Raw genomic sequence first — 12,501 nt, forward strand, 5'->3', positions numbered from 1 at the left:
CTATCTCTATCTCTCCCTCTCCCTCTCTCTCTACCTCTCCCTCTCTCTCTACCTCTCCCTCTCTCTCTCTCTCTATCTCTCCCTCTCCATCTCCTCTGCAGTTCCCTAGCCTCACAGAGGTTGGACAAGACTGGTCAGGGAGAAAACATCCTATTTAACTAAACTCACTGGCCATAAAACAGATACTCCAAACCCTTCCGGACATAATTAATATTGTCTGACTCAAGAGGCTTGTGACGAGGAGCTGTAAATGGGATTGTTTGGTGTAAATTGGACAATTTAAACACTAAAGGTGGAAAAGGACATATAACTTAACGGCCCAGTACATCACGGAGGACAAGCTTCCTGCCATCCAGGACCTCTATACCAGGCGGTGTCAGAGGAAGGCCCTAAACATTGTCAAAGACTCCAGCCACCCTAATCATAGACTGTTCTCTCTGCTACCACACGGCAAGCGCTACCGGAGCGCCAAGTCTGGGTCCAAGAGGCTTCTAAAACAGCTTCTACCCCCCAAGCCTTAAGACTACTGAACACCTAATCAAATGACTACCCAGACTATTTGCATTGTCTCCCCCCACCCTATTTTACACCACTACCACTCTCTGTTATTACCATCTATGCATAGTCACTTTAATAACTCTACCTACATGTACATATTACCTCGACTAACCGGTGCCCCCACACATTGACTCTGTACATATTACCTCAATTACCTCAATTAACTGGTGCCCCCACACATTGACTCTGTACATATTACCTCGACTAACTGGTACCCCCACACAATGACTCTGTACATATTACCTCGACTAACTGGTACCCCCACACATTGACTCTGTACATATTACCTCGACTAACTGGTGCCCCCACACAATGACTCTGTACATATTACCTCGACTAACTGGTGCCCCCACACAATGACTCTGTACATATTACCTCGACTAACCGGTGCCCCCACACATTGACTCTGTACATATTACCTCGACTAACTGGTGCCCCCACACAATGACTCTGTACATATTACCTCGACTAACCGGTGCCCCCACACATTGACTCTGTACATATTACCTCGACTAACTGGTGCCCCCACACATTGACTCTGTACATATTACCTCGACTAACTGGTGCCCCCACACATTGACTCTGTACATATTACCTCGACTAACCGGTGCCCCCACACATTGACTCTCTACATATTACCTCAACTAACTGGTGCCCCCACACAATGACTCTGTACATATTACCTCAACTAACTGGTGCCCCCACACAATGACTCTGTACATATTACCTCAACTAACTGGTGCCCCCACACAATGACTCTGTACATATTACCTCTGTACATATTACCTCAATTACCTCAACTAACCGGTGCCCCCACACAATGACTCTGTACATATTACCTCAATTACCTCGACTAACCGGTGCCCCCACACAATGACTCTGTACATATTACCTCAACTAACCGGTACCCCCACACAATGACTCTGTACATATTACCTCAATTACCTCGACTAACCGGTGTCCCCCCACACAATGACTCTGTACATATTACCTCGACTAACCGGTGCCCCCACACAATGACTCTGTACATATTACCTCAATTACCTCAACTAACTGGTGCCCCCACACAATGACTCTGTACATATTACCTCAATTACCTCGACTAACCGGTGTCCCCCCACACAATGACTCTGTACATATTACCTCGACTAACCGGTGCCCCCACACAATGACTCTGTACATATTACCTCAATTACCTCAACTAACTGGTGCCCCCACACAATGACTCTGTACATATTACCTCAATTACCTCGACTAACCGGTGTCCCCCCACACAATGACTCTGTACATATTACCTCGACTAACCGGTGCCCCCACACAATGACTCTGTACATATTACCTCGACTAACTGGTGCCCCCACACATTGACTCTGTACATATTACCTCGACTAACTGGTGCCCCCACACATTGACTCTCTACATATTACCTCAATTAACCGGTGCCCCCACACAATGACTCTCTACATATTACCTCAATTAACCGGTGCCCCCACACAATGACTCTGTACATATTACCTCGACTAACCGGTGCCCCCACACAATGACTCTGTTCCTGTTCAGAGAGGACAGCTAGCAGATGGTGTTACTGTATGTGAGTATCCGGTTAAAAATATATTGATTTGTCAATCATTGCATTTAAATATAATATATATTTATATAATTAAATGCAATGACTGTGACAAATATATATATATATACAGTACCAGTCAAAAGTTTGACACACCTACTCATTCAAGGGTTTTTCTTTATTTTTTACTATTTTCTACATTGTATAATAATAGTGAAGACATTAAAACTATGAAATAACACATTATGGAATCATGTAGTAACCAACAAAGTGTTAAACTAATCAACATATGTTTTATATTTGAGATTCTTCAAAGAAGTCGCCCTTTCCCTTGATGACAGCTTTGCACACTCTTGGCATTCTCTCAACTGGCTTCAATATGTTCTTTACACACTCTCAGCTTCATGACCCATTCTCTCAACCAGCTTCATAACCCATTCTCTCAACCAGCTTCAATATGTTCTTTACACACTCTCAGCTTCATGACCCATTCTCTCAACCAGCTTCATAACCCATTCTCTCAACCAGCTTCATGACCCATTCTCTCAACCAGCTTCATGACCCATTCTCTCAACCAGCTTCATGACCCATTCTCTCAACCAGCTTCATAACCCATTCTCTCAACCAGCTTCATGACCCATTCTCTCAACCAGCTTCATGACCCATTCTCTCAACCAGCTTCATGACCCATTCTCTCAACCAGCCTCATAACCCATTCTCTCAACCAGCTTCATGACCCATTCTCTCAACCAGCCTCATAACCCATTCTCTCAACCAGCTTCAATATGTTCTTAACTGACTTGCCTAGTTAAATAAAGTTCAAAAAAAATGAGGAATGAAATTCAATTAACAAGTGTGCCTTGTGTAAAGTTAATTTGTGGAATTGATGTATATATATATATAAACAGTGCCTTGCAAAAGTATTCAGTCCCCTTGTCATTTTTCCTATTTTGTTGCATTACATCCTGTAATTTAAATGGATTTCATGTAATGGACAGACACAAAATAGTCCAAATTGTTGGAGTGAAGATTTTTATTTACTTGTTTAAAAAAAATAAAAAATAAAAAAACAATGTAAAAGTGGTGTGTGTATTCACCCCCTTTGCTATGAAGCCCCTAAATAAGATCTGGTGCAACCAATTACCTTCAGAAGTCACATCATTAGTTAAATAAAGTCCACCTGGGTGCAATCTAAGTGTCACATGACCTGTCACATGATCTCAGTGTATATATACACACCTGTTCTGAAAGGCCCCGGAGTCTACAACACCACTAAGCAAGGGGCACCACCAATCAAGGGGCACCACCAAGCAAGGGGCACCACCAAGAGCAAGGGGCACCACCAAGCAAGGGGCACCACCAAGCAAGGGGCACCACCAAGCAAGGGGCACCACCAATCAAGGGGCACCACCAAGCAAGGGGCACCACCAAGCAAGGGGCACCACCAAGCAAGGGGAACCACCAAGCAAGGGGAACCACCAAGCAAGGGGAACCACCAAGCAAGGGGAACCACCAAGCAAGGGGCACCACCAAGCAAGGGGAACCACCAAGCAAGGGGAACCACCAAGCAAGGGGAACCACCAAGCAAGGGGCACCACCAAGCAAGGGGAACCACTAAGCAAGGGGCACCACCAAGCAATGGGAACCACCAAGCAATGGGAACCACCAAGCAATGGGAACCACCAAGCAAGGGGCACCATGAAGAGCTCTCCAAACAGGTCAGGGACAAAGATGTGGAGAAGTAGAGATCAGGGTTGGGTTATAAAAAAATATCAGAAACTTTGAACATCCCACAGAGCACCATTAAATCCATTATTAAAAAATGGAAAGAATATGGCACCACAACAAACCTGCCAAGAGAGGGCCACCTACCAAAACTCACGACCAGGCAAGGAGGGCATTAACCAGAGAGGCAACAAAGAGACCAAAGATAACCCTAAAGGAGCTGCAAAGCTCCACAGTGGAGATTGGAGTATCTGTCCGTAGGACCACTTTAAGCCGTACACTCCACAGAGCTGGGCTTTACGGAAGAGTGGCCAGAAATAAATAAGCAAAGATGTTTGGTGTTCACCAAAAGGCATGTGGGAGACATTTTCTTTTTAATTCACCTTTATTTAACCAGGTAGACTAGTTGAAAACAAGTTCTCATTTACAACTGCGACCTGGTCAAGATAAAGCAAAGCAGTGCAACAAACAACAGAGTTACACATGGAATAAACAAAACATAGTCAATAATACAATAGAAAAAGTCTATATACAGTGTGTGCAAATAAGGTAGGATAACAGAGGTAAGGCAATAAATAGGCCATAGTGGCAAAATAATTACAATTTAGCAATTCAACACTGGAGTCATAGATGTGCAGAAGATGAGTGTACAAGTAGAGATACTGGGGTTGCAACAATTTCGGCTGATCATTTTAGAAAGGGAGGGTCCAGATTGTCTAGCCCGGCTGATTTGTAGGGGCCCAGATTTTGCAGCTCTTTCAGAACATCAGCAATCTGAATTTGGGTGAAGAAGAAATGGGGGAGGCTTGGGCAAGTTGCTGTGGGGGATGCAGGGCTGTTGTCCGGGGTAGGGGTAGCCAGGTGGAAAGCAAGGCCAGCTGTAGAAAAATGCTTATTGAAATTCTCAAATATCGCAGCTTTATCGGTGGTGACAGTGTTTCCTATCCTCAGGGCAGTGGGCAGCTGGGAGGAGGTGCTCTTATTCTCCTTGGACTTTAGTGTCCCAGAACGTTTTGGAGTTTGTGCTACAGGATGCAAATTTCTGTTTGAAAAAGTTAGCCTTTGCTTTCCTAACTGCCTGTGTATAGTGGTGCCTATGGAAGAAGGTACTCTGGTCAGATGAGACTAAAATTGACAATTTTGGCCGTCAAGAAAAACGCTATGCCTGGCGCAAACAAAACACCTCGCATCACCCCGAGAACACCATCCACACAGTGAAGCATGGTGGTGGCAGCATCATGCTCTGGGGATGTTTTCCCATCAGCAGGAACTGGGAAACTGGTCAGATTTGAAAGATTGATGGATGGCGCTAAATAGGGAAATTCTTGAGGGAAACCTGTTTCCGTCTTCCAGACATTTGAGACTGGGACGGAGGTTCACCTTCCAGCAGGACAATGACAAAAGCATACTGCTAAAGCAACACTCAAGTGGTTTAAGGGGAAACATTTAAATGTCTTGGAATGGCCTAGTCAAACCCCACTAAACCACAAACCCAATACCTAACAAAACCCCAGGACAAAACACACCACATACAAAAACCCATGCCACACCCTGGCCTGACCAAATAAATGAAGATAAACACAAAATACCTCGACCAGGGCGTGGCAATAGTTCTTGTGTGTTTTCCTTGTTTTAGTGTTGGTCGGGACGTGAGCTGGGTGGGCATTCTATGTTGTATGTCTAGTTTGTCTATTTCTATGTTTTGGCCTGATATGGTTCTCAATCAGAGGCAGGTGTTAGTCATTGTCTCTGATTGGGAAGTGAACACTTTCGCAAGCCATTGTATATATATATATATATCCACATATACATATATATATATATATATATATACACAGTACCTGTCAAACGTTTGGACACAGCTACTAATTCCAGGGTTAATCTTTATTTTTACTATTTTCTACATTGTAGAATAATGTTATTCCCATAATGATTAACATTGTTTCATCTTGCCTTCATAGTCTAACCACCACAACTAGAACATAGCCAGCCACAAAACCTGTATTCCTTTCAGCCTGTCAGATACGTTTACCACCACTGTCCGGATGAGGACATCTTCAACAAGGGGGTTTCTAGCTGGTGCCCCGGCACTGACAGCTCGGCTTCTCCTCAACAGCAGCCAGACAGGCTGTTCATGCATGTGGAATCCTAACAAAAGGTTTGTGTTTCCCTCCTGTCTCTGAAGCAGAGAACACCAACCTCTCCCTCTGTCTCTGAAGCAGAGAACACCAACCTCTCCCTCTCTCTCTCTCCTTCTCCTTTCCTCTCTATTTTCTCCCTCCTGTCTCTGAAGCAGAGAACACCAACCTCTCACTCTCTCTCTCTCTCTCTCTCTCCTCCTTTCCTCTCTATTTTCTTCCTCCTGTTTTCCTTCCTGCTGTTCCTTCTTCAGAAGGTAAAACACATTATGTGGTGCTGATTACACTGCTGTGTTAGACTTACAGCCCCCCCCCCCCCCCCCCCTCTCTCTCTGGTACCCCGTGTATATATCCATGTTCTTACCTCATACCCCTTAACATCGACTCTGTACTGGTACCCTGTGTATATATCCATGTTCTTACCTCGTACCCCTTAACATCGACTCTGTACTGGTACCCCGTGTATATATCCATGTTATTACTTCATATTCCCTGTATATATCCATGTTATTACCTCATATTCCCTGTATATAGCCATGTTATTACCTCATATTCCCTGTATATAGCCATGTTATTACCTCATATTCCCTGTATATATCCATGTTATTACTTCATATTCCCTGTATATAGCCATGTTATTACCTCATATTCCCTGTATATATCCATGTTATTACCTCGCATTCCCTGTATATAGCCATGTTATTACCTCGTATTCCCTGTATATAGCCATGTTATTACCTCATATTCCCTGTATATAGCCATGTTATTACCTCATATTCCCTGTATATATCCATGTTATTACCTCATATTCCCTGTATATAGCCATGTTATTACCTCATATTCCCTGTATATAGCCATGTGATTACCTCATATTCCCTGTATATAGCCATGTTATTACCTCATACCCCTGTATATAGCCATGTGATTACCTCATATTCCCTGTATATAGCCATGTTGTTACCTCATACCCCTGTATATAGCCATGTTATTACCTCATATTCCCTGTATATAGCCATGTTATTACCTCCTATTCCCTGTATATAGCCATGTTATTATCTCATATTCCCTGTATATAGCCATGTTATTACCTCATATTCCCTGTATATAGCCATGTTATTACCTCATATTCCCTGTATATAGCCATGTTATTACCTCATATTCCCTGTATATAGCCATGTTATTACCTCATATTCCCTGTATATATCCATGTTATTACCTCATATTCCCTGTATATAGCCATGTTATTACCTCATACCCCTGTATATAGCCATGTTATTACCTCATATTCCCTGTATATAGCCATGTTATTACCTCGTACCCCTGCATATCAACTCAGTAATGGTACCCAGTGTATATAGCCATGTTATTACCTCATATTCCCTGTATATATCCATGTTATTACCTCATATTCCCTGTATATAGCCATGTGATTACCTCATATTCCCTGTATATAGCCATGTTATTACCTCATACCCCTGTATATAGCCATGTTATTACCTCATATTCCCTGTATATAGCCATGTTATTACCTCGTACCCCTGCATATCAACTCAGTACTGGTACCCAGTGTATATAGCCATGTTATTACCTCATATTCCCAGTATATATCCATGTTATTACCTCATATTCCCTGTATATAGCCATGTTATTACCTCATATTCCCTGTATATAGCCATGTTATTACCTCATATTCCCTGTATATAGCCATGTTATTACCTCGTACCCCTGCATATCAACTCAGTACTGGTACCCAGTGTATATAGCCATGTTATTACCTCGTACCCTTGTACATTTATTCCTTGTGTTAATATCTTTAAGTTTTCTATTCTTCTCTCTGTGTTATTGGGAAGGACCAGCCAGGGAGCATTTCACTGTTAGTCTACACCTCAAATCAAATCAAATCAAATCAAATTTTATTTGTCACATACACATGGTTAGCAGATGTTAATGCGAGTGTAGCGAAATGCTTGTGCTTCTAGTTCCGACAATGCAGTAATAACAAGTAATCTAACTAACAATTCCAAAACTACTGTCTTGTACACAGTGTAAGGGGATAAAGAATATGTACATAAGGATATATGAATGAGTGATGGTACAGAGCAGCATAGGCAAGATACAGTAGATGGTATCGGGTACAGTATGTACAAATGAGATGAGTATGTAAACAAAGTGGCATAGTATAGTATAAAGTGGCTAGTGATACATGTCTTACATAAGGATACCGTCGATGATATAGAGTACAGTATATACGTATGCATATGAGATGAATAATGTAGGGTAAGTAACATTTATATAAGGTAGCATTGTTTAAAGTGGCTAGTGATATATTTACATCATTTCCCATCAATTCCCATTATTAAAGTGGCTGGAGTTGAGTCAGTGTCAGTGTGTTGGCAGCAGCCACTCAGTGTTAGTGGTGGCTGTTTAACAGTCTGATGGCCTTGAGATAGAAGCTGTTTTTCAGTCTCTCGGTCCCAGCTTTGATGCACCTGTACTGACCTCGCCTTCTGGATGATAGCGGGGTGAACAGGCAGTGGCTCGGGTGGTTGATGTCCTTGATGATCTTTATGGCCTTCCTGTGACATCGGGTGGTGTAGGTGTCCTGGAGGGCAGGTAGTTTGCCCCCGGTGATGCGTTGTGCAGACCTCACTACCCTCTGGAGAGCCTTACGGTTGAGGGCGGTGCAGTTGCCATACCAGGCGGTGATTCAGCCCGCCAGGATGCTCTCGATTGTGCATCTGTAGAAGTTTGTGAGTGCTTTTGGTGACAAGCCGAATTTCTTCAGCCTCCTGAGGTTGAAGAGGCGCTGCTGCGCCTTCTTCACGATGCTGTCTGTGTGAGTGGACCAATTCAGTTTGTCTGTGATGTGTATGCCGAGGAACTTAAAACTTGCTACCCTCTCCACTACTGTTCCATCGATGTGGATAGGGGGGTGTTCCCTCTGCTGTTTCCTGAAGTCCACAATCATCTCCTTAGTTTTGTTGACGTTGAGTGTGAGGTTGTTTTCCTGACACCACACTCCGAGGGCCCTCACCTCCTCCCTGTAGGCCGTCTCATCGTTGTTGGTAATCAAGCCTACCACTGTTGTGTCGTCCGCAAACTTGATGATTGAGTTGGAGGCGTGCGTGGCCACGCAGTCGTGGGTGAACAGGGAGTACAGGAGAGGGCTCAGAACGCAACCTTGTGGGGCCCCAGTGTTGAGGATCAGCGGGGAGGAGATGTTGTTGCCTACCCTCACCACCTGGGGGCGGCCCGTCAGGAAGTCCAGTACCCAGTTGCACAGGGCGGGGTCGAGACCCAGGGTCTCGAGCTTGATGACGAGCTTGGAGGGTACTATGGTGTTGAATGCCGAGCTGTAGTCGATGAACAGCATTCTCACATAGGTATTCCTCTTGTCCAGATGGGTTAGGGCAGTGTGCAGTGTGGTTGAGATTGCATCGTCTGTGGACCTATTTGGGCGGTAAGCAAATTGGAGTGGGTCTAGGGTGTCAGGTAGGGTGGAGGTGATATGGTCCTTGACTAGTCTCTCAAAGCACTTCATGATGACGGATGTGAGTGCTACGGGGCGGTAGTCATTTAGCTCAGTTACCTTAGCTTTCTTGGGAACAGGAACAATGGTGGCCCTCTTGAAGCATGTGGGAACAGCAGACTGGTATAGGGATTGATTGAATATGTCCGTAAACACACCGGCCAGCTGGTCTGCGCATGCTCTGAGGGCGCGGCTGGGGATGCCATCTGGGCCTGCAGCCTTGCGAGGGTTAACACGTTTAAATGTCTTACTCACCTCGGCTGCAGTGAAGGAGAGACCGCATGTTTTCGTTGCAGGCAGTGTCAGTGGCACTGTATTGTCCTCAAAGCGGGCAAAAAAGTTATTTAGTCTGCCTGGGAGCAAGACATCCTGGTCCGTGACTGGGCTGGGTTTCTTCCTGTAGTCCGTGATTGACTGTAGACCCTGCCACATGCCTCTTGTGTCTGAGCCGTTGAATTGAGATTCTACTTTGTCTCTGTACTGGCGCTTAGCTTGTTTGATAGCCTTGCGGAGGGAATAGCTGCACTGTTTGTATTCGGTCATGTTACCAGACACCTTGCCCTGATTAAAAGCAGTGGTTCGCGCTTTCAGTTTCACACGAATGCTGCCATCAATCCACGGTTTCTGGTTAGGGAATGTTTTAATCGTTGCTATGGGAACGACATCTTCAACGCACATTCTAATGAACTCGCACACCGAATCAGCGTATTCGTCAATGTTGTTATCTGACGCAATACGAAACATCTCCCAGTCCACGTGATGGAAGCAGTCTTGGAGTGTGGAGTCAGCTTGGTCGGACCAGCGTTGGACAGACCTCAGCGTGGGAGCCTCTTGTTTTAGTTTCTGTCTGTAGGCAGGGATCAACAAAATGGAGTCGTGGTCAGCTTTTCCGAAAGGGGGGCGGGGCAGGGCCTTATATGCGTCGCGGAAGTTAGAGTAACAATGGTCCAAGGTCTTTCCTCCCCTGGTTGCGCAATCGATATGCTGATAAAATTTGGGGAGTCTTGTTTTCAGATTAGCCTTGTTAAAATCCCCAGCTACAATGAATGCAGCCTCCGGATAAATTGTTTCCAGTTTGCAGAGAGTTAAATAAAGTTCGTTCAGAGCCATCGATGTGTCTGCTTGGGGGGGGATATATACGGCTGTGATTATAATCGAAGAGAATTCTCTTGGTAGATAATGCGGTCTACATTTGATTGTGAGGAATTCTAAATCAGGTGAACAGAAGGATTTGAGTTCCTGTATGTTTCTTTCATCGCACCATGTCACGTTAGTCATAAGGCATACGCCCCCGCCCCTCTTTTTACCAGAAAGATGTTTTTTCCTGTCTGCGCGATGCGTGGAGAAACCTGTTGGCTGCACCGCTTCGGATAGCGTCTCTCCAGTAAGCCACGTTTCCGTGAAGCAAAGAACGTTACAGTCTCTGATGTCCCTCTGGAATGCTACCCTTGCTCGGATTTCATCAACCTTGTTGTCAAGAGACTGGACATTGGCAAGAAGAATGCTAGGGAGTGGTGCGCGCTGTGCCCGTCTCCGGAGTCTGACCAGAAGACCGCCTCGTTTCCCTCTCTTTCGGAGTCGTTTTTTTGGGTCGCTGCATAGGATCCACTCCGTTGTCCTGTTTGTAAGGCAGAACACAGGATCCGCGTCGCGAAAAACATATTCTTGGTCGTACTGATGGTGAGTTGATGCTGATCTTATATTCAGTAGTTCTTCTCGACTGTATGTAATGAAACCTAAGATGACCTGGGGTACTAATGTAAGAAATAACACGTAAAAAAACAAAAAACTGCATAGTTTCCTAGGAACGCGAAGCGAGGCGGCCATCTCTGTCGGCGCCGGAAGTGAGCCTGTTGTTTACTCTCTGTGTTATTGGGAAGGACCCGTCAGGGAGCATTTCACTGTTAGTCTACACCTGTTGTTTACTCTCTGTGTTATTGGGAAGGACCAGCCAGGGAGCATTTCACTGTTAGTCTACACCTCTTGTTTACTCTCTGTGTTATTGGGAAGGACCCGTCAGGGAGCATTTCACTGTTAGTCTACACCTGTTGTTTACTCTCTGTGTTATTGGGAAGGACCAGTCAGGGAGCATTTCACTGTTAGTCTACACCTGTTGTTTACTCTCTGTGTTATTGGGAAGGACCCGCCAGGGAGCATTTCACTGTTAGTCTACACCTGTTGTTTACTCTCTGTGTTATTGGGAAGGACCCGCCAGGGAGCATTTCACTGTTAGTCTACACCTGTTGTTTACTCTCTGTGTTATTGGGAAGGACCAGTCAGGGAGCATTTCACTGTTAGTCTACACCTGTTGTTTACTCTCTGTGTTATTGGGAAGGACCCGCCAGGGAGCATTTCACTGTTAGTCTACACCTGTTGTTTACTCTCTGTGTTATTGGGAAGGACCAGCCAGGGAGCATTTCACTGTTAGTCTACACCTGTTGTTTACTCTCTGTGTTATTGGGAAGGACCAGTCAGGGAGCATTTCACTGTTAGTCTACACCTGTTGTTTACTCTCTGTGTTATTGGGAAGGACCAGCCAGGGAGCATTTCACTGTTAGTCTACACCTGTTGTTTACTCTCTGTGTTATTGGGAAGGACCAGCCAGGGAGCATTTCACTGTTAGTCTACACCTGTTGTTTACTCTCTGTGTTATTGGGAAGGACCAGCCAGGGAGCATTTCACTGTTAGTCTACACCTGTTGTTTACTCTCTGTGTTATTGGGAAGGACCAGCCAGGGAGCATTTCACTGTTAGTCTACACCTCTTGTTTACTCTCTGTGTTATTGGGAATGACCCGTCAGGGAGCATTTCACTGTTAGTCTACACCTGTTGTTTACTCTCTGTGTTATTGGGAAGGACCAGTCAGGGAGCATTTCACTGTTAGTCTACACCTGTTGTTTACTCTCTGTGTTATTGGGAAGGACCAGCCAGGGAGCATTTCACTGTTAGTCTACACCTGTTGTTTACTCTCTGTGTTATTGGGAA

Source organism: Oncorhynchus mykiss, chromosome 3, assembly GCF_057628025.1.
Source record: "Oncorhynchus mykiss isolate SJ-2025 chromosome 3, ASM5762802v1, whole genome shotgun sequence".
Classification (NCBI taxonomy): Eukaryota; Metazoa; Chordata; class Actinopteri; order Salmoniformes; family Salmonidae; genus Oncorhynchus; species Oncorhynchus mykiss.